The sequence below is a fragment of the Carassius auratus genome, unplaced genomic scaffold (genome assembly GCF_003368295.1).
Source record: "Carassius auratus strain Wakin unplaced genomic scaffold, ASM336829v1 scaf_tig00033884, whole genome shotgun sequence".
Classification (NCBI taxonomy): domain Eukaryota; kingdom Metazoa; phylum Chordata; class Actinopteri; order Cypriniformes; family Cyprinidae; genus Carassius; species Carassius auratus.
In genome coordinates, this window is record NW_020526109.1 from 1 (window position 1) to 27,211 (window position 27,211).

At 36.8% G+C, this 27,211-nt stretch overlaps 1 pseudogene; it reads right to left on the bottom strand.

Moving 5' to 3' along the window:
- Window positions 1-3,706: 3,706 nt before the first annotated feature.
- Window positions 3,707-27,211, bottom strand: part of LOC113081348 (cadherin-18-like) — a 50,791-nt pseudogene continuing 27,286 nt past the window's right edge.

Consider the following 27,211-nt stretch of genomic DNA (forward strand, 5'->3'; position numbering starts at 1 on the left):
TCTGTCAGAGAGAGCAGAGGTTTATTCTCGCTGGCTGCATGCATGACGACGCCATGCAACAGAAGCCAACAAAACAATTCGCTCCCATTCTCGGCAGTTGCTTCTGAGAATGGAGAACAGCTTTTTGAATATTGCATTTGTTACTTCCTTTTCAAGCTGCCTGATATGGTTATGGACTCTTCTTGAAATGACAACAGTGATAAAAACGGCACCAAACTAAAAGACATTCCACAATGCTTAATGTTTTTGGTTTATATATGTCACTCAAAAGTTTGGGGTCAGTTTTTTTTTTTTTTTTTTTTATTAACATTTTTATTCATCAAGGATGCATTCTGATTTAATAAAAAAAAATACTTTTAAAGAAATGCTGTTGATTTAACTTTATATTTATAAAAGTTATTTTTTTTTACAAAAATATAAACAAATCAGCATATTACGGTAAAAGGATACAGTCATGATACTGCTAAAAAATTCAGTTTTGCCATCACATGAATAAATTATTTAACATTTACATTTTCTACCTTCAGCAGACACTTTTATCCAAAGCAACATACACAATAGGAAGTAAATATTTTAAAATTGTTTTATTAAATTGTAATGATATTTGGTGATCATAAGAGACTTTTTTTTTTTTAAATTGTAAACATATTTTACTGACCACAAACATTTGAGTATATAAATAATGCCATTTTAAGATAGTTTCAAATCCGATCAGAATTTAGAGACAGAACTATGAATATTCTAAATATATTTTTAAAGCTGGGAGTGAAAAACAAACAAACAACAACAACAACAACAAAAACTATTTAAGTTTTCTAATCCACAATGGGCCCCATTTTAACTTGTTTCTGATTAAAAAAACAATTTCGATTTACTGCTTTACCTCCCTCAACGGGAGTGTTGGAGTGCCGGTGTGTTGACAGCCTGTAAACTCCACACAGTGACAAAGCGTCATGCTTTATTAACTCTGTACAGTGGCTCCAACTTTTCTCAATTTTGAGAAGCTTGTGCAAGTTTTTTTCACCTTCTTCTAGCTGTCACTGCCTTCCTTGCTCACATACGCACACACCCACAGAGACGCAGGTTATAAGTGTATGCACGGTCATGTTACTTCTTCAGTTGCAGATGTGTGTTGAGCTAGTGTCTTCTGACACTGCAGCTTGGGAGGGTTTGAGGGGGTTTGGGTTACAAGACGAATTCCGTCTCCCTCTGAATATCAGCTTCCACGAGAGCAAGAGCGTGGGTTTGGGTTAAACATTGGTAGGGACATTTAAATATCAACCATGCTATACAAATGCACCATGTTTACACCTCTGGAAAAATTCCCTGTTATAACTCATCAGGGTTTAGATAGAATTTACAGTATAAGTATATATCCACAACCTTTTGTGCATTTATTTTTTAACCACACCAACAGAAATGCATTTATTTTGTAAAATGCATCAAATAAAGAACAGCATCTGACTACATCAACCTTTTCACATTATAATTCTAATATACAGTATGAAATAGATTTTCATTTTTCATTTTCAATGTTATTTAATAGTGTTATTTTAAGTGAGTATTGGAAGATGACGAAGCTAATCTAAATGTAAAAAAATAGAAGAGATGAGTGTGCAAAATTAAATATACTATTGAAATATCATGAATCCTTCATTTAAAATGTCAATAAATTAAGTCATATACAGAGAGATTACAAAAATTTAGTAAATTAGTACTGCTGGAAAGAAACCAAACAACTTGTGATTTCATATACTTACAGAACAAGTATAAGAACATACCTGTCTTACTATAAAATACAGAAACGTATACCACTTTCCTTAACTGTAATTGCTAGAATCAATTGATATTATTCACTAGTCTCTGGATCTGTACTGTCCATATACCCAAGTCTACGGCAGTGGGCTGTTTCTCCCCTGGGGTCTAATGCAAGCAGAACCAGCAACTGTTGTGTATGCATTAGATACTACAGGAAGGAAAAATGTAAAAATTCAGGGTTAAGGTTAACACTACCAAAATTAGCACCACTAAAATATTTACTCATAAATCAGCCCATCGTGAAGTGACCTCTCTGTTTAGCGCGTTTGTGTTTGATTTCATGCTGTGGGGGTTTTATAAAATGGCCTGCAGGTAGACTCCATTTAATCTGTCCAAACACTATTTAAAAACATGAACATGAAACAACAGAGGGTGGAATGATCATTAGCAAATCTTCACAAACAATGTAGAAAATGTGGTCTGTAATTATACATGGGTGGAAAATTCACAGTTGCACTTTGATTTAAGTAGCAGTGATTCGTAAACACTTTCCCTGTGAGAAAAAAAAAAACAAAAAAAAAACAGTACAAAAATCATGAGAGCGAACCATGCATGTACTGTGGATAATTAATCTTGGCCGTGAGATGCGTCGTGTAATAAATATAAAAATAAAAATATAAATAGGAAATACCACCAACAACAACAACAAATATTGCCAATACTGCAATTGTGGCATGAGTCCTGATCGCTCTAGCTGTCATAATTTAATGACAGTGTTTAAATGGTGGGAGATAAATGGCCTGAGAGAGAATCGCAGTGAATTGGCCCAGGAGGGATGCTCTTGATGAAATTCGTCCCACATCTCAGATGACACAAACACTCTTGCCAAAACTGTGGCAAGGCGTAAAACTTGACCTAGGCTATCTTTGCGGATGGAGCACCATACATTCCCTCCCTCGCCCATTCAATGTAGAGCTTCATTAAATATGCTTTCTAGATTCAGAATATGAACTATGTCAAAGAACATAACAGTCAAGATGATTATTATTCAATTGAACTCACTGTCATCTCTCTGGGGAGAAATAAGTGCACCTTCGCAGGGAATGTCCATCATATTTTATTTCCGCCTCACCATGGCAAGCATTCTGGTCATGTGGACACTGGCATAATGACTGCAGCGCCAGGAGAGAAACATCTACGTGATCAAGCATGACAGCCCTGCACACCCACCCGATCACAGCAAGTGCAACAGAGCACTCCAACCCCTAACGTGTAAAATGCTTCCTAACAGTCCATCCACTGGGACATTATTTAAGGATGAAGCGGTCTGAGGGGACCTTGGCTAGGATACAAACTCAAATAAAGCTCTGAAGCACTGGCTCTTCTGAACTCTGGGCTTTTAGCGTCTGTCTCTTATCTCTATGATTGCCCTGTTAATCTCCGACCGGTCCACCTCCAGCACTGATTCACTGAAGCAGCGGTCCAGCATTAGAAGGAAAACATTGCAGCCCAGTCGTCTCCACCAGGGAGCCTTGAGCTAATATAAACACAGACCTAGTTTCCAAGGAAACAGCTCTGTTGGCCTTGCCAACGAAATTAAAAATAAGAGCAAGAAGAGGAGGGGAAGGCTGGAAATGAGGGTGATCTGTGTGACTACATGTGGTACTAAATATGTTTGTGGAGAGGAGCTGATGGTTTGCACTAAACAAACATCAGGAAATCAGTTGGAAAACATCAGAAAGATTCCATTACTGCGAGAGCCTTTTTACATAAGAAGGATCTTATTTGACTTTCAAAAGAACCTGTGTACAACTTAAGTACTGAATATGGAATTCGTTTTTGTAACCAACTCCTAAAATAAAGGCTTAACATGTCAAACTATTTCTAATTAGATGTTTTACCAAGCCAAAATAAATCCTGTGGAAATGTGTTTTTTTTTTTTTTTTACCTTCATTGTCCTTCAGAGTGAAGTTTGGATTTGCTGGAAGGTCTTCTGGTAGAGCAAAAGTGAACCGACCATTGGCGAAGTTGTCCTTGTCCGTGGTCCTGATGGTTTGAATGACCTGCACCAAGAACAAGAGAAAACAAGCTGAAGCTTAGTTCTTTCACCGAAATTAAGGTTGAATGACAATATGGCACTAAAAATATCTAAAACAAACATTTTTGCTTCTCTGGGAGACAGGTTTTGTCACTCCCCGTAACACAGAATTATAATTGGACCATCTGGGCTTCTTCCTCTCCACTTTTTAAAAGACATTAACTTCAGACTATTGACCCAAAGCCCCTCGGCCAGTTGGGTGTCTGGATCAAAGTCATTGAACAGATATCTGGTTTGAAGCATTGCTCAGCCTCATGATGTTTTGTCAGCTTGTTAACCTAATTGGCTCCTTCTAGCACGTCAGCTACAAGTGGGAATCCCCTAATGCAGTGTCTGGACCAATTAATAAAGCTCTTTATCTGCATGTGCTGCACCACCCATGTTAGGCCAGGGGTTTCCCTCTCTTAAGGCACTTTCACACCAGAGATTTTGTGGTACCAAGTCGGTTTGATATTGACGTTCGGATTGTTTAGTTGGTGGTCTGGTATGGTTCATGTTTAGAATTGGTACACAATCAATGTTGTGAAAGTGAACTGATATTCATGATATATGATTATGCACCTGAGCTATCTGCCACATATGAGCTATCTGCCAGCTATCGTTCATGCTTATTAAATGGTAATGCAAATTAGCTAACTGTTTCTCAAGAAACTGCATTTAGGAGCAGATCACATTTGTTCTGGTAGTTTTGGTAGTGATATAAAAAGGACAATTCAGGAATCATCAATAAGCTTTAAATTACATTTTAAAACATTAAAATAGAAAACAGATTTGTTTGTTTTTATCACATTCTTAGTGATGGTTTTAAGACAATCACAAATCATTTTGTAATTTCGATGGTGCAAACATAATGCACTTTACACCCAAAAGTTCAATAAGACATGCCGTTACATGGAGAAGGAAGTAGAATAGAACTCTGGAGAAAGCAGTCGAGCCAGGTGTGAAAACAGCCTGTGTCACTGCATAACAGATTTCTTGCCAAATTACAGTGCATTGTTTTATGCAGCGTACTGTTGTGAAAGTGTGCAGAGCAGATCAAAAGAAAAGAGCTTCCTGTGAATTGATGCCAGTACAAGAAATTTGGTTTTGCCTTATCTCTGTGGAAACACTTAATTAATCTTACAAAGTTACAATCATGCATTTCAGTAATTGGTAAGAGGATTTTATTTAGATGTTACAGAAGATGGACCGGTTTGAGCCCAGCAGACCAGAAGTCATAATAAATGAGAGACAATTTATATGCTATATTTATATTCATTTATATGAATGGACATCTGCCTTAAAACAGACAGTATGTGGTTTATTGGGCTTGAATGACCCCTCCCCCCCAAAAAAGGCTTTAATTAACCAGAGCTCAAAAATGAAAACACAGCTATGTACATTAATCACACATGTTCATTCAGGCAGAATAATTTACCATACCTTTATTTAAACAGACAGTTCACCCCCAAATTTTTATTCTGCTATCATTTACTCATCCTCCTGTAGTTCCAAACCCATAAGCCTTTTGTTAATCTTCTAAACACAAGTTAAGATATTTTTAATAAAACCTGAGAGGTTTTTAATCCCTTAATTGAAAGTAGTAGTAACCAAACATAGAAGATCCGAAAAGGTCATAAAGACTACATAAAATGAAGCTTTATTTCATGGTTTAATTTAGGCTTTTATGTACATCTAAGCAATGATTGACACACAACCTGTCAAGGTTCATTAAAAATATCTACATTTGTGTTTTGAAGATTAACCAAAGTCTTCTGGGTTTGGAACAGCATTTGTGTGAGAAAATGATTACAGAATTGTCACATTTGAGTGACCTATCCCTTAAAAAACTCTTTATGGTTAACCACCAGCACAACGGACACAAATGTTCAAAGAGGACACTTGATATTTAATCTACAAAATGCATCACCGGCTACTGTGTGTAAATTGTGTGTGTCTAACTGCTTAAATCATAATCTCATTCAAGGGTAAAGATATAACGGCTACATGAACCTAGATTTCAATGTGCAACGATTAACATTTCCTTTGAGCCATTCCTAGTGCACTTGATGCAGACTGCTATCTGCCGGTGAATTCATTGGTACACGCTGAATTATTTATAGGTTTAAGAGCCTCCAAAGTCTGTTGAGCCACAGATAAATCCATCCTTGATGGTGTCAGACATATAATAAAGGCAGCGTATGTGTTTCTCATTTATGCATGTGTCCATGGCGTTAGTGTACGTGGGAGTGTGTGTGCTCATACATATGTCAGAAAAGAAAGACGGAATTAAAACATGAAAAAAAAGATGGTTTGAGAAAACAGAAATGGTTTAGAAACTGGGTTGGAGAAAGGACAGGAGAAAAGGAGTACAGATAGGAAAAACAGTTTCACGGATTCGGATTGGAGCTGACAGGTTGAAAAAGAATGATAGAGACACACTGAAAAAGGGACTGAGAGGAGATAACTAACCTGGCCTGCCTTGGAGCCTTCACACACAACCAGAGCGCTGTTAGTGGCAATATAGGGGGCATTGTCATTGACATCCAAGACCTGGACTGTGACTGGCACATAGCTCACCAGATTTGGATTGTCTGGAAAAAAATATGACAAATATTCAATCATGGATGTTTTCTGTAAAAAAAAAAAAAAAAAAAAAAAAAAAAAAACTGGCAAAACAACAATGAATGCTCAATGTATGAGGGATTACAAATGATTGAAATCATGCCATATCAGGACACAATGGCATAAAGCTTCAATCAGCAAAGTTGCTGTTGAATACCATGTTTTATTTACAAGACAGAGATATCCTTACATCCTTTATTCATAATTCAAATGCCATTTTTTTTTAAAGTTATTTAAATGTGTGAACATTTATATCCTCACTAGTTTATAAGTCCAATAGTAATATCCAGCAGTAGGTTGGTTACATGTATACATCATATGTGAATGTATTATACATGTTTAATTGCATTGTTTGTGATGAAAATTACATTTAAAATATTCTGAACGCAAAATATCTGGTCCATCAGTCTTGCAAATTTCACAGCTAGTATTTGTATGTATCCTAAATATCATTATCATATTTTTACACTTTTACACTAGTTTGCTAAAATAACTGCAATGAAATCTTCCCACAAGTGATAATTACGTAGATTTTTCTGCCCACATCGCATTTTTCACATTTCACCTCAAGCTTTTCATTGACACTGTTGTGTGTTTATTTTTGACACCTTATCTGTTGAAAATGATCCTGAAAGTTAATTATAATAATTCATACTTCTATAATTTATTTTCAATTTATTTGTCTGTGACTAGGATAAAATAACAAAATATGTAAAAAATAATAATAATAATAATAAAAAAAAGATAATTTAAATGATTTTATATAATGATTTTATATGGCAAATTTTTAATAAGCTCCTGGGACATTAAAGTGGTAAAGACCCTTGTGACAAAGAGCCTTGTTACACAGGGGCGATCTATTGCTAGGCAGATTATGTGAAAAATAAATAATGAAAAGTATGAAGTTGAAGAAACATATCCTGTATGACATTATATAATTGCATATAATTACATTGAGATACTGTATATATGATTAATCCTGCTCTCATTGGATTCACAAAAGCATGATGGGAATTTAAAATCAGTGTGAGGGAAACATTGCACCCACTTTGGAGTCGTGCGAGGAATGTCAATCGGTATGATGGAGTTGAGATTAACTACAGTGCCTTAACATTATCGTCCCACTATCAGCAAGCATTTAAAGAGGGCAGTTTCAGCCCATTAGCTGAAAAACACTGCAAAGAAAAGTGTGGAGGAAGGATAATTGTTTAGATAAGCATCTATAAAAACAAGAAGAGAGAGAGAGAGAGAGAGAGAGAGAGAGAGAGAGAGAGAGAGAGAGAGAGAGAGAGAGAGAGAGAGAGAGAAACCAATAGGAAAAACAGAAGAAAAATTGATTGACCCTGTCCACCTTCAACGCCACATCAGCATGCCAACAGCAACATTCCTTCAAGGAGACAATTGTTTTTGGTCAGTATTGATGATTCTGACTTCAGGGCCAATGATTCCTTCTTGGACATAATGTTCTCAGTCTAGAATGCTTGACTCAGTATAAAGATATCATTGGTAAAATGGTTCCATGTGTTTTCTGTAGAAACTAACTAACTAAAAAATAAAATAATAATAAATAAATAAAAAAGAATCAATGCATACAGACAGAATTCTGGCCTCAGAGTTGTACATACCAATCTCTGAAGCCATCACTGAGATGTTGTGCCAGGCTACCTCCTCTCGGTCTAGACTCCTGGTGGTTGTAATGAGTCCACTGTCAGCATCAATACTGAAAAGTGCATCACCTACTGCATTTTGTTCGATGGAATACCTAAAATTGCAATGCAGAAAAATTCTACTCAAAGAACATATTCATTATGATGGCAGATATTTCAGTTGCACCTATGAGGAGAACATTATGTATTAAATGTATTAAATGTTTCTGCATTTGGCCTAAATGACCACCCGAACTTTAGGTTCAATGCAGTGTATGGAAATTCTAAGAAAATTATTAAGCATGAAATAAAATCAATATTGATATATGATTACCCATTTACACTGATTATATGTATAGCTTCTGGAACTTATTATTAAGCTATTAGAACCCTATCGAAAAAACAACAACAACACTAAAATGTATTTAAGACACATTTGTTCTGTGCTAAAGTTGACATAATTATACCCTGCAGGTCCACCTAAATACATACTTAAGTGTATTTGATTGTGCTTAAGAGGAACTATTGCTTGTATACTTCAAGTACACTTTAAATATCTTGCATTTGAACACTGATATTATAAAGGGATCATACAATCCTCATTAATATTTTTTTTGAAAAACATTTTAGGCATTATATTAATATGCATTGTAAGAAATACTCCAAATAAAGTCTAATTATCATTTTATGTTAGTATATATATATATATATATATATATATATATATATATATATATATATATATATATATATATATATATATATATATATATATATATATATATATATATAGTGTGCACTTGGATGGGTTAAATGCAGAGCATAAGTTTCAAATGTGGGTCACCATACTTGGCCACATGTCAAAAACTCACCTGACTTTGCTTCTTGTGCTGTCCGGGTCTTGAGCAGTTACCATGCCAACCTCTGTCCCAGCCGGAGCATTTTCATACACATCCATGATATAGTAGTCCATAGTAAAAACCGGAGCTTCATCAACATCCCCAATGATAAGCTTGAGCGTGGTGGTGTCTTTGAAAGGGCCCAGGTAAGAAAACGAGGATCCAGATGGGTGTTGACACCTTCTATGTTCAAAGAGTATGCTTTCTTCTTCTCGTAGTCCAGAGGCTAGAAAGGACATCAGTAATAAGATCAAGGGAGATGCAGAAAAGACATTTAGCCGGCTTGGGAAAAGACAGGAAATGGATGAATAAGCAGACATGAATTTACATCGCTGTTGAACCCATTGGTTTTGTGTGAACGTCTAGTTCAGACCTTTCTGAGGGAGATGATTCCTTCTCTCTTGTCACTGTCTGAAGAGATGGAAAACATGGCAGCTCCTTCTTCATTGATAATTCTGTAAGTCATCTCAGCGTTGACACCAAGGTCTTCATCGTTCGCTTTGATTTTACCAACTGCTTTCCCTACCTGAGCGGATTCTGGCACATACAGCTGATAGTTCTCTGAAGTGGAGAATAAATACAAACAGAACCGATGCAATTTTATTAAACATGCAAAATCTTTTGATGCAAATATTAAAAAAAGTGTTGCTTATGCTCCGCTAATTTGCAGGGGTGGGGGTTAAACCTGAGCAAGCTCAAAAAAAGTTGTTTACGTTCACAAAGTAAAGCTTAAATTAATTCAACCATGTGGGATAAATTCACAGTACATTCAAAAGGATTTAAAGATTAGATGGTTTCTATAGAAGGGGTGTGACGCATGCCTTAAATCCAGATTTTTTTCCCATGGTGATCGAGATTGAGAGAAGCAGAGGATCATACTTTGTGAAAATCGTGGTGGATTGTCGTTGACGTCTGTCAGTGAGATGTTGACTGTTGTGGATCCGGACAGACCCCCGACAGAGCCGGCCATGTCTTTGGCTTGGATGATGACGGAGTACATCTCTCTAGTTTCTCTGTCCATGTTCGGCAAAGCTGTCCTGATGACACCTATAACCCAGAGGGCAGAAAGGATAAATATAGCTCATGGTGACCTAAATAACCCATATCTGTAATGAATATGCACAATATTTTTTATCGTGGTCACTACTAAATACGTGAATAATTATACATGATAAATCATTCAGAATTTAGTATGCATTTTAAGAATACTTTTCCCATCAACTGGTCAAAATGCACAGCACTGCTGTATGCTGCTTGAACGACGTGTGTGCGCTCTGATGTAAACAAGCAGACATGAGAAGATCATGGGGGAACACGTGAGGGACGCGCTGAATGAAAGCACATTCACTCTCTGACACCAGATGGGCTTAACTGCAGAAAATGCACTCATTACCCTTAATACCCCATAAGTTACTTTGTAAACATATCTAAATATTTTAATTAGCCAATCAGATTTGTAGATTTGCTATGGTGTTCATTATAGCGCCAAATACTTAAATATTTCGATTTAATTTTTCGTTTTTTTTTCTAATTTTAATATGGACTACAGCATGCCATAGATATTGTTTTTTTTAATATAAGTGTTTTTCTTTATTGTTCATTCACACTTTACATTAGGGCTTCATAAGTTAACATTAGTTAATACATTATAACTGAACATTCATAAATCTTAGGTATTCCAATATTAAATAACACGTTGTTAAAATTGAAAGTTCCAACTGTGTTATTTAATGAGCTCACATGGACTAAGAGTTGTATTTTTAAACAAAGATAAATAACTTCGGTAGCAAATGTAGCTATTGCTCATTGAATGTTAATGCATTAATTAAGGTTAACTAATGAGATTTTATTGTAAAGCGATACCTATTGGTCTTTATAGTTCTTTTTAACTTTAATCTGTGTAAAGTATTTAACTTTATATATTTTTATGTATTTCTTTATTGTATTTAAATATTCAGTTATTTTTGTTAAAAGATAAGTTATGAAACCTGTTATACTGTATTATGACCATATACATTTATTTTATTTTATTTATTTTACTAAATTTAGTTATCGTGATGATACTGTATACTTTGATAAAAGCATTAGCAATTAACCACAACATGAAAATGTATTTATACAGGCATATCCCTACAAACACACAACAGTTTACTCATGTATAAGCTGGGAGAAAATATTTCTTTCTTTAAGATACACTGAACATTTTCTATGGAAATTCCAACAAAATGGTTGGAAATCTCTTAAAAGTCAGCATACAATTCAAAAAAATTATGGACTGGAGCTTTGGAGCTCCTACAAAGGAGAAAAGCGCCATAAAAGCAAAATATAAGTAGGCCCAGTCCACACAACACATGCACTGTATTTTAAGTCTACTGAAGCCATAGTATATCTCTGTATGAGGAAAAGACTGATATGAAGTCATTATTCAGAGAAAACGATAACCATGGTCACCATTCATTTTCACTGTGTGAAAAAAAATAGCTAGGAAATTCAGCCTAACATCTCCTTTTGTTTTCCACAGAAGACAGATAGTTAAATGGGGTTTTGAAAGACATGACCATGAGTTATTTTTGTTTTGTGGGCAAATCATCACTTGAAAACAAACTCTTAGCCCTTTGATGGCATTTCCAGCAATAAGAGCCCCGTTCACAGGAAGGGCGTGAGTCCAGAATATCATGTGTACACACTGCAGATCTTTGACCCCTAGTTATTGAGGCAGTGAGCTCACAGCAAGTGGTTATCCTCTGTTTTGCTCCTGCTCTGACCTGACCAGGCTCTTTTCGAGCATGACAACACACCAGCAGGTGAGTATTGACCCCTCACCTCCAAGTACTGTTCCTATGCAGTTTAAGCCCTTCGCATAAACCTCCCTATCCATCATCCAGAAATCATAGAAAACAATGCCTAAAAGACCTAAAAAAAAAAAAAAAAAAACATCTGCATAAACAAGTCCAAAATTTTTACAAGAAGTACAGAGGACCTGTGAGGGAATGACTAGCAGAGAATTTCAATCTCATGTTGTGAAAGCGTGAGATGTACAGTTTAATTATTAGAACATGCAGTGTTCCCTTTTTAAATGGACACGACCATTGAAAGTGAGAAAAAAGATGCAAACAGATACCGCCAGAACAAATAAACACACGCCAGTGTTCAGCCCCAGAGAATGTCATAGAGATTGCACCCAGCCCATTGAGAGCAGACAACACCTGCCAGGACAGGGGATTTCAGCAGAGAGAGGAAAAATGTTCATGTTAAACTGGTTCTTAGTATTCAGCTAGTAGCCACGAAACAGAGACAGAAAGTAAATAGAGCAAACATGACCAGACACTGATGCAGAACTGGGTAAGCCTGAGAGTTTTATTACCTATAGAACAACAGACAGTCTGCCTTATAGTGAAAGTGTGAAACATCATGCAGGTTAAACATCACCCGCCAGTAAATGGGGCAAACAAACTCCTACACAAAGGTGCAGTAGAAGTAAGAGGATTAGACACAATGATGCAAGTCATTGTACTTTTCTAGAGGTGGATGGGTAGAAAAAGTAGCTTGGGCATTTTTTTTTTCTACAGTAGGAAAAAAAAAACTGGTAAAGCATATTCTACTATGCTATACTATACAACATAACGATATACCACACTTTATTCTAATGTACATCACACTATACTATATTATACAATACTGCACCATACTCTACTATACCATAATGTATTCCACAATATATCACAAATACTGTATTCTACAAGGACAGACTACACTACAATAAGTAAAACACTGGGAAAATAAAGCATTTTAACACTAAAAATCACACTGGTTTAGAAAACCTTACAAACAAATAAAATAATTTGTTTACAATAATATCTATAACATAGTATGAATTATCATACAGTAATTAATCATTAACTGCTTTAAACTATACTTGATGTTCTTATCCCCTATCTCACGAGGGAATGATTGGAGCAGATTTCTATAAAGTAAAATAAATATAACGCAAGCCCTCAATAGATTAGATTAGATTAGATTCAACTTTATTGTTGTTGTGCAGAGTACAAGAACAGAGCTAATGAAATGCAGTTAGCATCTAACCAGAAGTTCAAGAATATAGTCTTGTATATACTTATAAGTGCAGAGTAAGTGAAGCTATGATTACAGATGCACAGTGGAGTTGCTATATACAGTATTAAGCAGTATTGAGTATGTACATACTACATTGAGGGTGCGATAGTATTCTTAAACTATGTATTCTATGCAAAATATCAGTAGTGCAATAATATTTGTATAGAAATTGTTTCTTTAATATATAATGTAACCTGTTAAAAAGTTCTTAGTAAAATATTAAATGTTATAAAATTCATATTAACATATTATTAAATATTATTTATAGTAGTATTCAATATTTTACAAATATTGTATTTTTCAATATTATTCACATCAAATATTTAATATTAATTAAATAGAACAATTGAATACTATGATACTTACTGAAATTCATGCAAAAACCCTAACGTATTTTAATTTATTTTATTTTTTATAAAAAAAATTTTTATCAGAAAATAAATTTCTCATAAATTTCTCAACTTGTAGCTTGGCAAACCATACAGAACTTTCAAAAGTAGCTTTTCCAATACCACCAAGTGTATATCTACAGAGAAACTCAATATGTAAAAAGTCTCATAGCTGTGATGAAGAGACAAGCTTCCGTCAATGCTCTAACTTTCTCCTACAGCAAAAGCGACTCTCTAAACCTGGAGAATTGGATTATTACAAACACTCACACACACTGTCCTCAGTGCTAAGGGTATAGGGACTTCCTGCCAAAATGAGGAAGCAACACTGATATGCAAGAGTGCAATGTTAAAACCAGTGCCTCTAATAACCACTTATGTGAACACTATCACATGGCCACTTAATCCCATCAAAACTGTGACGAGTTGGGCGGGGCCTAGTGACGTGAGAACGAGGAGTGAGGCCGGTGGAGTGATTGGAGATGAGCGACACCTGCTCGACCCACTGGTCTCGAGTCCCACGTAGGAGATGGAAGGATATAAAACTGGAGCGACGACAGTGAAGGACGAGAGAGGACCAGGCCTGGGCTTTTATTTTATGTTTTGGTTTTTATTTGCGTCCGTGAGGGGCTGATGCGCTGTTTTGTGTTTATTTGTGATTATTAAAGTTTCATTTTGATTGTGCGCCGGTTCCACCCTCCTTCTTCCGGATATATATGGAGATTTTATTATTACAAAAACCTTCATGATAGCCACATTAGAGATGTGAAAAGAGTTGAAAGACAGACCATGGAGGGAGTAGAATACATCCAATCTCATAGTTTTAGCGCTGAAGACACCAATAAAAGAGAAAACCGCCCTCAGTGATCTGCCGCTACAGTGGAGGACGCCAACAATCCCACGGGTCCCAGCGGGAGGGAGACTGAATGAGCAATTACACATAATAAATAAATGCACAGTGGAGTACCCATGAAGCAATTCTGTGTAAACTGGCACAGATTCATGGTAGATATCTGAGGGATTGAAGTATGTATTGGTACTAAGATGAGTCTCTTGGGTCAGCAGCTCATGCTGTTGCTGACATGGCATTTGCAGAAAACCATGCACACATTAACAGCTGGAACATATGCTACTCACCATTTTACCTCGGACACTGCTAATATAGACATTTGTGCATCTACACACACACTCGCTGGCAAACTCAAATGCATATAAGCCAAGCAAATTTATCTTGCACCAAATAGGCTCTATCATGGGATGAACACTCTGAAGGTTGGCGCTTTCAAACCGGGACAAACACCCTCCAGGCATATTCAACTTGACATAAACAAACACCACCACTGTGGAAATTGAACAAAATGGCTACTAAGCACAGAATGAAAAATGAGGGAGGAAGGGAGACATTAAATTAGGATATACACTGTAGGCGAGAGGTCCATCATAACAAGTAGGCCACGGTTCGGGTATTTTCTAGCCTCCAAAGAACAGTGTAGTCTAGGGTCACAAGGTGCCAATGCTTTCAATGTTTCAATCATGTGTTCATAGTATTATGAAAATTATTATTTTACTAATCCAAATATGTTCTTTAAATGCTTGACTGAAGTATCTGCGACAAAAGACGCATTCTGGTGCTGGTTGGGAAGGTTTTTTTTTTCCCACCCTCAGTCTCAGCGGAAAACAACATGTGGAAAACAACTTCAAAGGTGGAAAAATATGTATGAAAGCCCCTCAACAATGTGAGAGCCCATCAATTATTATCCACATAGGGTAGCGCAATAAATTGGGAGTTCCTTTGTCAGCCTGAAAGCTGTTTTACAGAGAAAATGTATCCATGTTTCTTACAGCCTATTATTGTGGAATGACTCACTCGTTGGTGACTTCGCACAAGCTGACAGGAATAATAAGAAAATATTAAAGTGCAGCCTTCTACAGTTGAAGGCATCTCAAAATGTCCATAAAACAGGTTATTTGTAAAAAGCGAGGTCTTTGCGTACCAGTTTTGGGGTCGACGGTGAAGAAAGGCTGCCCCTGGAGAATGCTGTAGACGATTTTGGCACTGTTTCCGTAGGTGGGATCATCAGCGTCTGTGGCAGTGATCTGGAATACAGACATTCCTGTATGGACATAAAAAAAAACTAGTTAAACTGCTAAAATTATTCACATGCTCAGATTTGCATTCACTGTCATTAATGCATGCCACAAGCATGCTGTGACAGAGGCAGTACTTATATGCAGCTTGCTAATTCAAGTGACTCATCTCATGCCTCGTTGACCTGTACCAGGTTGAATTCACCTGTCATGAGCCTCTCTCCTCCAAGCCTTAAAGCATCTAATGCTATTACAAAGTGTGTGGTGATTGAATGGTGGCGATAACACTGCTCTAGCTGGAGACATATTCAGAGTTTAAGAAAAAAACACCAACACAATAGAAGGCACCAGACTCTAGTATAGACCTTCTTGAAAGGCCAGATGCCCTCAGCCAGCTTATATGGCTATATCTGTGTCAGGGACGTGCACAGACATTTTGAGGGGCAGGGGCTCAAGTGAAATAAAGGGCACTTCTCATAATTATGTATTTTTTTTCTTTTTTTAAAAACAAAAAAGTATATACAGAATATTAACGCAACACTGACTAAATAATTAAAAAAGTTAATTAGTTTTATCTTCCTCAAACTCTAATTTTCAAAAGATGTCTACAAAATAATCAGTTCACACAGAAACCATGGTCTCCTTAGTATTCTTAGTATAGGTTTATAGAGCAGCAAAGGAAACCATCCCACAATGTGCATGTTTTGAAAACATTTTCTATGCTACTAGTTTCAAGTATATATTTAGAATAACCAAAATAACTGCATCAAGCAGAGGGGTGTGTTTTACTAATAATTTGTTTATTTTTTTGCACAAGGCACTACATCATTTTAATTATATTGGTGTTATCAGAACACATAATACTTTTTGTTTCACAAGCAAAATAACTTTTTAGCTTCACACAACTAAGCATCAGAATACTGAATTGCCTTAATGTTTTAATCAAATACATTAATATTATTATTGCTATGCATGTACACATACACAATAACTGATGGTGACTGACAAGGTCTTAGTTTCACATTTGAGGGAGGACTGTATCATCACCATCATCAAATAAAACCTTCAAAATCCACATTTAGATTAAGTTTGTTTTAAACCTACTGCACTCAAAAAATATTCTGTGGCTTAGTAAATATTTAACTTAACTTAATAAAATCTCTGAAAATCTTACTTGATTGTTTGAATTAAACTTACCAAAATAATTGAGTAAAAAATAAATAAAATTAAATAAAAGCCAATGTCATGTATGTATTTGTGGTTGTATGGAATACTATTTTATAAAGGTTTTGAGGAAATAAAAAAAGTTCATAAATAAAAAGTTAATTTATAAATATTGTTATTTTAATGTTTAATGTTAACTTATTTCTACTCAGTTTTATTTATTAATGTACAGATGCAGTTACTCAGATTTAATACATTTTTTTAGAGTGTAGCCTATCCTCCATCTGTTTGCATCTGTAGATTTCTTCTAGATTCACCAATTTAGATTTCAAAATTTCAGGGGGAAAGACTCTTGATGCAAGTCATTAACTAACTGGGGACGTTCTTATTTTATGAACTTATTTTATTACATGGCTTGGTTGATCTCCAATGTAGAATGCGGTGTGTTATTTCTTGATAACAGACCGCTGTGCGGAGTATAACAGACCGTTGCCATGAAAAACAGAGCTTTGCTATGGACTCACAGGATTCTAACCGTAGAGACGGAGTGTACTATTTTCTTTAGCGGAAGCAATACAATCGGGTTTAAATCAATAAACTCCCTTTTAATATTTTGTGTCAAATTATTTCTTTATTTGTTAGGTAGCATGTAATAAGCAGGAGGATAATAATTGGGGGTTGGGGGTCAATGATGCTTCAGAACTCCTGACCTGATATTTAGATATACTATTCTTCAATAAATATATTTGTTTGACAGGGAAGCTGTGCACAAACAGGAATATATATTATTTTTTCAAAAAAAAAAAAAAAAAAGCATCCCAGAAAAAAGGGCACTTTCTCTCCAGGAATAAAAAGGGCAGGTGCTGAAGCCCCCTTTGATGTCTATGTGCACGTGCCTGATCTGTGTTGCTGGTGATTATTACATCACAGCTCGGTAAACTCAGAGACTGCTGGTGCTTATTCTGTACCCATAGCAGAAAGTCTTACTTATTTAACATAGAACAAAGCGATATTTCTAATGAATATTTCTGAAATTATAATGCAATGGCATGCCTGTGAAGCAAATATAATTAAAGTGAGAAATGTATGATTGCAAATCTGCACAGCTTGAATTGAAGCTTGAAGCTTGATTTGAATCATCAGGTTTTAGTTGTTATTTATCTGATATTTCCAAAAACTAGTAGAGTATTCTAGATAATACCTATTTTCTTATTTTTGAAAAACGTATCACAGTCTTCAAAAAAAATAAAAAAAATAAAATAAAATAAAAAAACATTAAGCAACAAAACTGTTCAATATTAAGAATTAGAAAATTTATTTCGTGCTTAATAAATTAATAAATGACACTTAAGACTAAAGAAATGACTGCTGAAGATGTATCTTTGCCATCACAGACCTTTTTTATTGTAGATATATGTCAAATTATATAATTGATAATTTTACTAAAAAGGGAGAAAATACACACCTTGTGTTATCTGTTTGTGTTAGATAGAATCAACAAGTTTTAAAGACTTGATGTTTAAAAAGAGGTGAAGGAGAGCTATTCAATGCCAAAAGTGAGAAAGAAACCTTGACCTAACCCTAGCTGTGCCCAGAGGGGAAAATTGTGCCGACAGGTTGTGAGGAATGAAAATTTCACAGCTCTTTGGCTTGAGTCCAGCCAATTGATTCGGATAGGAAGGAAGAACTCTGCAGACAATTAGCACTTTCCTGACAGTCCATTTACTGCAGGGTTGATGTGCACTGCCACTGGTGCAGACTGCAAGCTCTGCATGTGGATTACTCATGTATTAGGGTGGATAGCACAGATCTATAAAACATTGACGTTTCCAATTGAGATACGGGTATAAAAAGAGGTAAACACAGCTGTTTTTTGTGTATAGAATGCTGCATTCATTTGGAAGCACTTTAAAATATTTGCACCTCTTGTGTGAGAGAATCTACTTTTGAGGGTTTTATGTGTGATACTGGTTCGATTTTGGCATTACTCCTGAAATCACTTTTTCTACAACAGACAATAAATAGCATCCTCTTGAGAGGCTATATATAAGAAACAATAGCTTTAATAAATCCCACTATAAATCCACAACAACCAACCAGCAGCATGAGATGAGCTGGAGTACAGGTCAGAAAGGCTCAGTTCTGCATTTGGGACTCTGCGGTTTGAACCTGATGAGCCTGCTAATAAAAACCTAAGCTCTACTGACAAAATGTTTGTCTGGTCCCTGAACACTGCCTCCAGACATTTGCTCCCCATCCCCCAGTGTTGGCTTACCGATGTCTGCCATCTCAGGCACGGAGGCTGAAAAGGGTCCATCTGGGAATTTGGGGGCATTGTCGTTAACATCCTGGACCTTGATGATGAATTCAGACTCAGGTTCCACGGCTCTGTTGGTGAAGCGGTCGACAGCCCGAGCGTGGAGGACATAATGGCTCTTCTTTTCTCTGTCCAGACTTTTCTTTGCATGAATATCGCCCGTTAACTCATTGATAGTGAATATGTTACCGGCACCTTCTCCAGAGAGTAGATATTGGACGGAGCCATCACCTTTGTCTGAGTTTGAGTGTAACTGAAAGTGACAAAGAAAAGATAGTTTTATTTTTGTAGCACTGCTATTTTGCCTTTAACTAAATGTACATATTCTGTGGTGTTAAAACCACATAATGGAAATGAGATTATTTGTGCAGTATTTTAGAAAGCAAGACACAGTGGGGTTCAGGAACAACTAAGCACTACTTTTTACAAGTTCACAGCATAGACTCTTTAAAATACCGTGCATGAGCATGTAAACACACATATTACTGAGTCTTTTGTGGGATTATGTATATACAACAGTGTGTGTGAAAAGTGTCTAGTGCGCATACAGTATAGAGGAGAATTGCACAAAAATGATTTGAATTGCCCACAAAAAAAGAATGTTTCAGAAAGTTTTTCTTTAATATGGAAAGGTTGAGATGGTCCATGTTTCAGGAGGTAGGGGATATGTATGAGGTTTCAGAGGTGATTTGAGTTCAGGGCTCTCCCAGCCTGGGGGAAAAAGCTAATGCAATCTGGCGGAGCGGGTTCTGATGCTCCGATACCGTCTTCCTGATGGTAGGAGCTGGAAGAGACTGTGGGAGGGATAGCTGGGGTCCCTCACGATACTGTTGGCTTTGCTGGAGCATCGTTTGAGAAAAATGTCCAGTTAGAAAGTTCAGGATCCAATTACAGAGGGAATTGTTAAGGCCCAGCAGGTTTAGTTTATTAATGGGCTGTTGTGGTATTATTGTGTTGAATGCTGAGCTGAAGTCGATAAACAGCATTCTAACATAGAAGTCTTTATTCTATAGGTAGGTAAGAGCCAGGTGGAGAGTGGAGGAAATTGCATCATCTGTAGAGTGGTTTGGATGGTATGCAAACTAGAGGGGATCGAGTGTGTTTGGGAGGCTGGTTTTGATTGTTTGCTTTACCCGTGTGTATCATATTGTCTCTTGGGCGGTCCTTGGCAATTCAAAGAGTATCCCAGACCCTCTGCAGTCAGTCTGAAGGTATGGCTATGCGAGACTATGTTATATATAACAATTTGTTGTGTTTCAGCACTGGAGCATTCATTGATGCAAGGAGTAACTTACAAGGTGGCACTGATTTAAAGAAAAAATGTAAAAAATAACCCAATATAATGACCCAACAACCTGTACCCAGCATTTGGTAAATAAATAAATAAATAACCATCATTTTTAGAGTGTACATGCATTCTTTTAATTTCAATTCATTGGAACTCTAATTCTTTACATTCAGATCTGAACTGCAGTTTTATATCCTCTAAATAAATAACCAAATTCAAATTAATTTCAAATTCAGGAACTTAACTAAAATTTTAAATGAGAAAAGACAGAAGTTATTCCTTCCACTATAGCACAAGATGCTCTTTTCATTTTCAAATCATGCTGGGGTCATCAAGATTGACATAAACTATGGAAGACATTATTGCAGTCCCCCACTTTTACTTTTCATTAAAAGAGTTATGATGATAGATGAAACTATAAATATTTTCCCTTTTGGTCCCCACTATAAATACAGCAACTTCATATAGCATAGTTTAAAATGTCAGGCTTTGAATCAGTAAATGATCTAACTTTAAGAAAACAAGAAATCAACATTCCCCCTGCCAATGGCCACTCAATTCCTGCCAGCAGTTCTCACCAGGAACTCAACAGAACATGGAGTGCTGTATATGTTTGAGGCTCAACTTCTCTGCACCATGGAAGAGTCCAGTCAGAGTTCTGGTGCCTTTAGAGAGCTAAAGGCCCTGTTGTGGATATGTTTGCTCAGTGGATTATAATAACACATAAGTCATTGGTATAATATATATATATATATATATATATATATATATATACACACACACACACACACACACATATGGACTAGTGATGCCCATTACGGGGACTGGTTCAAGTGGCCAGAAGGCTCTATCCGCTCAGTAGCCTGCCAAGCTGGTGTCACTTTTGCCCCAGCCTAAACCTGTGCCTGTGCTTCAGCAGCACCCACGGACAGCAAAACACTATCCATTCACTACATCTAAACTTCACCTGGCAGACATGCTGTTCAGGGACAAGGTTATTCCTAACTAAGCCCATTTAGAGGCATTTTGGAGCTCTGTATGCCATATAATGGTCAGTCTTCTCTGACTGGTGTGCAGCATGGAATGTGGACCTGTCCTCTTGTGATGTGTCCCACATGCTAACCTTTCTACAAGAGCTGCTGGAAAACTCAGAGTGTATGGCAGCCATCGCAGCGAATCATTCACTCTAGGCTGGCCAATCAGTCGGCAGAAATACTTTGTCGTTAAGTTCCTGAGTGGAGCTCGGAGATTGAATCCTCCTCGTCCTCATATACTGCGCCAACTTGGGACTTGTCTATAATCCTCCCTCCCTTTGAGCTCCACTGGGCTTGGTCCAGCCAAATTTCTTTTGGTGATACAGTATTTGTGTGGCCGTCAGCTGTTCGTCTCCATCTACCTTTACCAGGTTTTATAATCTGGACGTCCTTGCAGGCACGGATTTTGTCTTTAATTTTAGCTAATCCCCTTGTAAGTGTAGAAGGTTATCTCATTATTGGCTCATGCTTACAGGAGCCCTCAGTAAGAGTGGTTCAGGACTAGACTCACAAGGCAACTTTGTTATGCATTTGCTTATTTGCTTATAGCATGGCACTATCAGACACGTTTCTCACAAGCATGAAAGATAGACCATTCAAAAGGGAACACCAAGGTTACTAAAATAACCTTGTTCCATAAGTTAAGAGAACAAGTGTTGCATAGGCTGCCGTGCTTTAACGCTGCACACAAATCGATGATGATCGCTTCAGTAAGCAGATTTGAAGAAATGGCACTCAGAGCTGACTTATATAGAGGTCAGCTCCTCCCTTTTTGGTGGGTTGAAGCACCATTGGTTCGTGCAGCTACACAAAATGAATAAATCCGACTTCAGTATCAGAGTAAATAGGAGTTTCCCCTTAAGCGTGTGAATGCAACACTCGTTCACTTATCTCAGGGAACCAAGGCTACATTAGTAATCAGAGCATTCCATACATTCCAAGATTCAATATTTTTTATGACAAATCTATCATGATAATGAGGTGTGTGACATTCCAGGTTCTGTCAAAGAATGCTCTTGATTTGTAATTAGCGTGCTCTTTAAATAGAACTCACTTTACATGTACCAAACTAGCACAAGGATACCCAATATGCTCTGAGGAAATACTTTTCAGAGGAAATGACTGTCAATCTTCCACAATTTCCACAGGCTAAAAGCAGTCTAAATGAAGAAGAATTTACTGTAATGCCGAATATTAATATCCAAACAAGTATTTAAAATTTACATAAGGAAAAAAAATATGCAGTCTACAGCTATTTTGCTGATCCTTCTAAGACCACATTTTCTAATTTATTTATTCATGCACTAACAAAATAACTTCCAACACTTGGTCTGTTGACTTTTCCATGTCTGACCACTTATTTTATCTGTACGTCATGCCATTTTAGAGACATTAAATTGAAACTGAAAAATATAAAACCACGTCTAAGGCCGGTTTCAAACCGAAAGCAGGAGCAGTGCTGAAGCGATGGTTTCATTTTAGTCCATTTTGCTGGGCTGCTCATGCTCAATTAAAGTGATAGCCCACTTCTGATGAACAAAATACATATTTCACACAAAAAGTGCTAAAAATGCACAAAATAAGCATTTCTAGTGTGTTTTAACAAGAATTTGAGCACGTCAGAAAAGAACATGAAGAATCAAAAAAAAAATTATAAAAGATTTTCCTATTTAAACTTGTTTTTAATTATTCAGTTTGCGTTAAAGTATGGTGTAATAAAAAAATAAAATAAAAAATAAATAATAAAAAACAGCACGTTCTATATCGAAGTATGACTGAAACGGCATGATCTGAGCTGTTTTTGTTGTTTGCATGAGAATCGCCGTGTTAAAATGTGAATCCCCATGTTAGCAAGCTTCTACACTTAAAATGTATAACAGACCAACTTCTAAAAACAAATTTATAATCGTCTTTGTAAATAAATATGTAGCTTTGGAGCCACTGTATTCTTGAGCTGTGAAACAGGTGTAAGGCACATGTGCTTCAAACATGACTTTTCTTTTCTTTAGCATGGACACACTTGTATGAAATTGACCCATATGTTTACAGTGAAGCATCATGAAGGAGCACTTCTGTTCATGTCAGCTTTTAGTGCAAAATCAATATATGAAACCATCTGTGGCACAGACTTCATTAGTATCCTATATGCTATGCTTGTGCAATTATAATGACAGTAACTGCAAAACCATATGCATACAAAACAGCGGAAAGCTTCAACTAGGGATATACAGGAAGCTGGATGAGACCATCACCGGAAACTGAGAAACACTGCTAAACACTTTCACGCCACTTATCCAACAAAAAAATGCTGCTATTTCAGTTGTTAATAATCACTAATGAGACCTTAAAATAATCTGAGAAGAATTGGCAGAGCATGGCCCTTTGTGGAAGAAGAAGAAGAAGAGGAAGAAGAAGAAGAAGAAGAAGAAGAAGAAGAAGAAGAAGAAGAAGAAGAAGAAGAAGAAGAAGAAGAAAGGAAGAATAGGAAGAGGAAGAAGAAGAAGAAGAAGAAGAGCATGGCCCTTTGTGGAAGAAGAGGAAGAAGAAGAAGAAGAAGAAGAAGAAAGGAAGAAGAGGAAGAAGAAGAAGAAGAAGAAGAGCATGGCCCTTTGTGGAAGAAGAAGAAGAAGAGGAAGAAGAAGAAGAAGAAGAAGAAGAAAGGAAGAAGAGGAAGAAGAAGAAGAAGAAGAAGAAGAAGAAGAAGAAGAAGAAGAAGAAGAAGAAAACTTACTTTGCATGTTGCTGGGTTGCTATTTAAGCAGCATTCTTTTTCCCACTGTGTTCCCATAATTCTGTGGCAGCCTGTGTAATCCCAACGCAGTGAGTAATTAGTCAGAATGTCGTTCACATTCCACACCTTTTCCCCCTGGTTAAGAGGGACATTCACTTTCACAGATATGTGTCAGGAGGGCCTGCAACCACACTATTTCTTGTTTCATTGTTTCATCCACAAAACTTTCAGTATATGCCTGGTTACTACTGCAATGCAGAAGGACATATACAGTATTAAACCATATCAAAAATACGCCTTTAAATCACATAGCTAAACCTGAGACCCGAACCCAAACCAGGGGGGGTGAAATGCAATTTCATGCATACTGGGTTTTTACACTGTTAAAGAGTTGGATTCCCATGATAAACATGGACAAAGTTTCAAAAATTAAGTTGTACGTTTGAAGGAGTATTTTTGTTCCAAAAAAACCTCTTCCGGTTTGTCACAAGTTTCGGAAAGTTTTTTTCGAGTATGGGTCTGTGTGACGTTAAATGGAGCGGAATTTCCTTATATGGGTCCTAAGGCACTTCTGCCGGAAGAGTGCGCGCTCCCGTATAGCAGAGCACTGAGAGCACAACAGACATTCACTGATCAGAGCGAGAGCGTCACAAAATGTCACAAAAGAAGTGTGTTTTTGGTTTCCAGGGCAAGACAACCCTGCACAGATTACCAAAAGAGAAACAGCATTAAGGGACCAGTGGATGGAGTTTATTTTTACAGAGCATCAACAGAGTTGTGCAAGTGTTTTTGTTTGTTCCCTGCATTTCGAAGATGCTTGTTTTACAAACAAGGCCCAGTTTGACGCCGGATTTGCACATCGTTTATTTCTTAAGGATAATGCAGTCCCAACGAAAAAGGGTCACGATCGTGTGTTGGAACCGCATGCGGTGAGTAAAACTGCTTCAAATATCTCTGTGTTGTTAACTTAGCTATCGGCGTGTAAGCACATCAAGTAAACAACATGCGATGTTGTCATCAAACTGCACTTTCCACATGTACAGCTAATGCAGTCCCAACGAAAAAGGGTCACGATCGTGTGTTGGAACCGCATGCGGTGAGTAAAACTGCTTCAGATATATCTGTGTTGTTAACTTAGCTATCGGCGTGTAAGCACATCAAGTAAACAACATGCGATTTTGTCATCAAACTGCACTTTCCACATGTACAGCTTAAAAAAAAAAAAAAAAAAAAAGACGACATAAAGTGGAACTTAGTCATTTTCCAAAACCGCTAAGCAAATATATACAGTTTCAGTACATACCACATAGAGACACATTTGCTGATGCTGCTCTTGTTAAATTTCAGCCTCTGGATCTGTGTCACAGCTTCCAAACGCTCTCAACGCAAAAGCCTACTGGCGCTCGTGATTCTTTAGCTCCGCCCACACGTCACGCCTCTAGTTGCTCGTGTTTTTCCGGGAAAAATCGGTACAGACTATCTTTCTCTTATAAATATAATAAAAATAAAGACTTTTTGGAGTTATGAAGGATGCAGTACTACTCTATAGGTACTCAAGATTAACAGGATATTGAGTGAAAACGAGCATTTTACCCCCCCTTTAAGGATGCTCATATCCGCCTCTTTCATCCTGCTGTGTATCCTCATGTTCACCTGATGCATCCAGCAGTGTGAAAGAATGGAGAACCCTCCTTCATTGTACTTCAAAAAAGAGTGATCCTTGTTTTGAACTTGCTTCTGATATTTATGGAAGCACAGTGGTGTCAAAAGTATTGGCATTCATTACTCAAGTAGAAGTATAGATACTACGGTTTAAAAAGACTTTTGTAGAAGTTGAAGTATCAACTCAAGCTTTTTACTCAAGTAAAAGTGTAAAAGTACTGGTTTAAAAAACTACTTAAAGTATAAAAGTAAAAGTAATGTAAGGAAAAAAAATGGCATTAAGAAAAAAAGCTTGGGCCATGCCACAAGGGCCTATTGTGCACTACCCCACCTCCTCAAAAAAACATTTTTCTAAAGGCCATAATGACTATAATGTTATATTAAAATGTTCATGTTGAAAAATTTGGGTTGCACTAGGCTACCTGTTTCAGCCACATATATGCCCATTGAAAATGAACTAATTTTAGTACAATGCAAATACATTAAAGAGCTAGAGATATGATGACTAGTTGCCAATAAGTATTGTTATGGTGCAAAAAGTCATGTCATGTCATCAATAACCTTGAATGGAATGTAAATGTACATCCAAGCTTAGCTGCAGGAATCTGTGAGGGGAATGGACAAGAAGATTGGTGCAGGCTAAGAAACAATTACTCTTGTGTGGTTGACTATTTACAATAAACATTATAGTGCTGTCAAAATGAATGATTAATCTAAGTGATTATTCAAAAACTAAAAATGAAAAATAACTCATAATCCTGATACCTTCTTGATTGATAGCTTCTTGTATTCGGTACATACGTCTGCTATGTCCAGTGTTCGGAGGGTAACGAGTTACAAAGTTGATATAGAGCTTCACAGTCCCACCCACAGCCCGAGAGAGCTCTGGTGCCGGAAGTAAATTTCCCATTCATTTCTCCCATTCACTTTCGGAAAAATCCGTATCTAAAGAGTTTTAGAGCATGTGTGAGGATAACCAGCCACGGCTGCATATAACATATCATTTCAAGTGAAAAAATTAAGACAAAATCCAAAAAAAGTCAAAGGTACAAGACTGTGTACATATTTTCATTTCGAGCGCAGGAACTACTCATCCCATAAACCACCGCGCCCCATTGAATTCGACTGAAGCCACAACTGCAAACGAGGCAACGAGCCTTTTGAGCGACATCCAAATCTGATGACGGCCGCTCGCGCGAACTTTTTCCTCCAGTTAATTTTATTTTATATAGTGAATGTGCAGTAATAGCAGTTCTTTCAGTATTAATCGTGTAAATAAATAGTGTTTTATATATGTATTGTGTATTGATTTTTATTTTATCATCGTGTATTTTATATTGTGTGCGTGTGTGAAAGTGGTTAACGATAACGTCAGCAATGGTGCAGTGCTTTGTATCTGACTGCAATCACTGCTCAGTTG